Genomic DNA, 4,839 nt, shown 5'->3' on the forward strand with positions numbered 1-4,839 from the left:
TATAACTAGTAAGGAGATTGAATCAGTTGTAATAATAATAATAAATCTCTTGACAAGGAAGCTGGGCCTGATGGCTTCACTGGTGAATTCTACCAAACATTTAATGAGGAACTAATACCAATCTTCTCAAACTTTCCAAAAAAATTTAAGAGGAGGGGACACTTCCTAACTCATTCTTTGAGGCCATTATCACCCTGAGCCAACGCCAAACAAAGACACTACAAGAAAACTACAGACCAATATCCTTTATGAACACCGATGCAAAAACCGTCAATAAAATATTTGCAAACTGAATTCAGCAGCATATTAAAAGGATTACACACCACAACAAAGTGGGATTTATTCCTGGAATGCAAGGATGGTTCAACATATGGAAATCAATCAATGTATTGAATATTATGACACATCAATAGAATGAAGGCAAAAGAAAACAACACATGATCATCTCAAGTGATACAGAAAAACCATCTGACAAATTTCAAATTGATGCAGAAAAGCATCTGACAAAATTTCATGATAAAAACATTCAAAAAACTGGAAATAGAAGGAAATTACCTCAACATAATAAAAGTCATTTATGAAAAACTCACCACAAGCATCATACTCAATGGTGAAAGAAAAAAGCATTTCCTCTAAGATCAGGAACAAAGCAAGGATGCCCACTTTCATCACTTCTATTCAACATAGTACCGGAGGTTCCAGCCAGAGCAATTAGACAAGAAAAAGAAATAAAAGGCAACTAAATTGGAAAGGAAGAAGTAAAATTGTCTCTGTTTGCATATGTTCTTAAACGTAAGAAATCCTAAACATCCCACCAAAAATCTGTCAGACCTAATAAATGAATTCAGCAAAGTACCAGGGCACAAAGTCAACACACAAAAATCAGTTGCATTTCTATTCATGAACAATGAAAAGTCTGAAAAGAAACTTACAAAAACAATTACATTTATAGCAGCCTCAAAAAGAAGAAAATACTTAGGAATCAATTTAACCAAGGAGATGAAAGACTTGTACAGTGAAAACTATAAAATATTGCCAAAAAAAAAAAAAAACTATTGCCAAAGAAATTAAAGAAGACATAAATAAATGGAAACACATTCTATGTTCATGGATTGAAAGACTTAAAGTTGTGAGAATGCCAAAACGACCCAAAGCAAGCTAAAGATTCAATGCAATCCCTATCAAAATCTCAATGATGTTTTTTCAGAAATAGAAAAACCCATCCTAAAATTCATATGGAATCTCAAGGAAACTCAAATAGTCCAAACAATCTTGAAAAAGAAGACCAAAACTGGAGGACTTAAACTTCGGGATTTCAAAACTTACTACAAAGCTACAGTAATCAAAACAATTTGGTATTGGCATAAAGGCAGGGATATAGATGAATGGATTGGAATAGAGGGCCCCAAAATAAACTCTTGCATATATGGTGAAATGATTTTGACAAGGGTGCCAAGACCATTCAATGGGGAAAGGACAGTCTTTTCAACAAATGATTCTGAGAAAATTGGATATCCATATGTAAAAGAATGGTGTTGGACCCTTATCTATACCATATACAAAAATTAACTCAAAATGTATCAAGAATCTAAATATAAGACCTAAAACAATAAAACTCTTAGATGAAAACAGTAGAAAAGCTTCATGACATTGGATTTGGCAATGATCTCTTGAATATGATACCAAAGGCAGAGACAACAACAAGAAAAAATAGACAAATTGAACTTCATGAAAATTTAAAACTTTTATGCATCAAAAGGCACTAGCAACAGAATAAAAAACCATATATCTGATAAGGGATTAATATCCTGAATATATAGAGAACTCCTAAAACTCAACAACAACAAAAACAAACAACACGATTCAAAAATGGGTAAATGACTTGAATAGACATTTGTACAAAGAAGATATCAAATGGACAATAAGCACATGAAAAGATGCTCAATGTAACTAATTATTAGGGAAATGCAAATCAAAACTACAACAAGATACCACTTCACACCCAATAGGAGAGCTACTATCAAAAAACAGAAAAAAATGAGTGTTGGCCAGGATGTAGAGAAGTTGGGACCCTTGTGCATTGTTGGCGGGAATGTAAAATGGTGCAGCCACTGTGGAAAACAGTATGGCAGTTCCTCGAAATGTTAAAAGTAGAACTACCCTAGGATCCAGCAATTCCACTTCTGGGTATATACCCAAAAGAATTCAAAGCAGCCTCAAAGAGATATCTGTACACCCATGTTCGTAGCAACATTATTCACAATAGCTAAGATGTGGAAGCAACCCAAGTGTCCACTGATGCACGAATGGATTAACAAAATGTGCTACGTCCACAAAACGGCGTAAGAAGGAAAGAAATTCCGCAACATGCTACAGCGTGGATGAATGAACCAGTCACAAAAAGACAGACACAGCATGACTCCACTTAGCTGAGCTACTCACAGCAGTCAGAGTCATAGAGACAGAAAGCAGAAGAGTGGTTGCTAGGGGCTGGGCAGGGCGGGGAAAGGAGAGCTACTGTTCAACAGGCTTCAGCTCCATGAGATGAAGAGGATTATGGAGACGCAAAGTGCTGATGGTTTCACAACAGTGTAAATGTCTTTAATACCACTGAACTGTACACTTAATATTGGTTAAGAAAGTAAATTTTGTTATGTGTAATTTACCACACACACAATAAAAGGACATAGGAGCCAAACTGAAGGGACTGCCACTGGCCAAATGTGGGGTCATGTGCGCATCTAGAAGAATAACGACTACAATATATGGGGAAAGCATTAAATACGTAACAACTCATGAGTTCATGATGATACAAGACGGAAGCCCCACTGGTCACCACAGGAGGTTACTGAGGCACCGGTGTCTCACTTTGGAAGTTGATAATTACAGGGAAAGAATCAAGCATGCAGCCTGCCTCTGCTGTGCGGACTGTACTTCAGGGTAACCCACCAGCTGATGAGGGACCGCTAAGGAGCTTGTCCGAGGTCACACAGGGGTACGTGAGGAGGCATTCCAGACGGGCCCACGTCTGGGCTGTGAACACCACCCCGTAGCCCTTCTCAAAGGGAAAGCATGGTGGTTGCTATGGTCTAAATGTCCCATCAAAATTCGTATGCTGGAACCCTAACGCCCAACATGATGGTGTTAGGAGGTCGGCTCTGGGATGTGATTAGGTCACGGATGGGACCAGTGCCTCACAGGAGGCCCCACAGAGCCCCCTCGCCCATTCTGTCACATGAGGACACAGTGTGAGTGTGGCCCTCTGCAGCCCGGAAGCAGGCCCTCACCAGAACCCAACCAACCTCCAGAACCGTGAGAAACAAACGTCTGTTGTCTGTGCACTGCGCGGTCTGTGGTGTTTGGTTGTAGCAGCCCAAACAGACTACGCGGGTGGTCAGGGAGGGACATGGCGTGGAGGACACGGGTCAACAGGAAGGGAAAGGCTGAAGCCCCCGATAGAGCAAGGTCCCTGACGACAAGGAGGAGGGCTCCAGTGCCAGGAGGGCTGGGGGCGCGGTCACAGGTGGAGACAGAGACAGAGGACCTGTGCCTGGTGGCCACTGCCTCCCACTAGGAATGCACCCAGCAGCCGCCCCACCCAGTGCCAGAAAGGCCACCGTGCACATCTTGTACTGAAGGCCTACTGTGTGCCTGGCACAGAGCTAGGACCTCCTACTACCGGCCTCACCTAGGCCCAACCACATTGCTGTGAGGTCAGTGCTACCACTAGCTCCCTGCTTTACAGATGACAACCCTGGGGTCTGCTGGCCTGTCTGTGTTCTCACAGCTAAAAAGCAGGTCAGTGAAACAACCCAGCCATAGGAGCCTAATCTCTTAATCCAAAAGCAATGCTGCATTTTCCCCCTGTTTTTCTACTTGTTTCAAGAGTATTCATAATTACTTGCTGAAGCATTCTTTTGACAGCACACTCACATTTTTAAAAAATGGCGGGAGGTGGGGGGAGGAGGGAGTGAAGGCTGCTTCGCAGGGGAGAGAAACGCAAGTCTGCCGGGCCTGGGAAGGGGTGAGAGCTGGAGTCTAACAGAGTCCTCACCCCAAACTCTCTGAGTCTCATTAAAAAATGAGTGTGCAAATGCTGATGAAATCCGTGTAAGGTCTGCAGTCTAGTTAGCTGCACTCTGCCAACGTCAAAGTCCTGGTTTCCTTGACGGCTGTGCAGTCAGCTGGTCACGCAAGATGTTACCGCTGTGGGGATCTGGGCGATGGGTACGATTTCTGCAACTTTTTCTGAGTCTATAAATATTTCAAAATAAAAGGTTTAAAAAGAAAACATTGCGTGCCAGAGCTGAAAGAACATCATAAATCACACTGGGCGACTTTAACTGTTTTGTTTTTTAATGAGAAAACGGAGACTCAGAGAGTTTGGGGTGAGGACTCTGTTAGACTCCAGCTCTCACCCCTTCCCAGGCCCGGCGGACTTGCGTTTCTCTCCCCCCCCGAAGCAGCCTTCACTCCCTCCTCCCCCCACCTCCCGCCAAGCAGTGGAAGCGACCAGAGAATGGCCATTTGCGTTTGGTCACTCCCGCACAGCTCAGGCCATCTCTGGGCCTCTGCCGGGTGCGGCGCTTCGGGGTGTCCATGGCTTGTCCCTTGGCCTCACTTTGTCTTTCATTCCATTGGAACATTTCAAAATCCTTAAAAGGAACCGATCCAAAGGAATTCTGATGTCATCACGCTTGGCAAGGTCCCAGGGTTCAGGCGTCTTTTATCTTGTTCTCTGGGACCTGCTGCAATCACCTGCCCAAGTGTAGCCACCATATGTCCCTTCTCACAAAAATCAATTTTCAAAGCTGTCCAATGAAATGTAAGCACTCGGTA

The sequence above is a fragment of the Grampus griseus genome (genome assembly GCF_964374135.1).
Source record: "Grampus griseus genome assembly, chromosome: 4".
In the NCBI taxonomy this organism is placed as follows: Eukaryota; Metazoa; Chordata; class Mammalia; order Artiodactyla; family Delphinidae; genus Grampus; species Grampus griseus.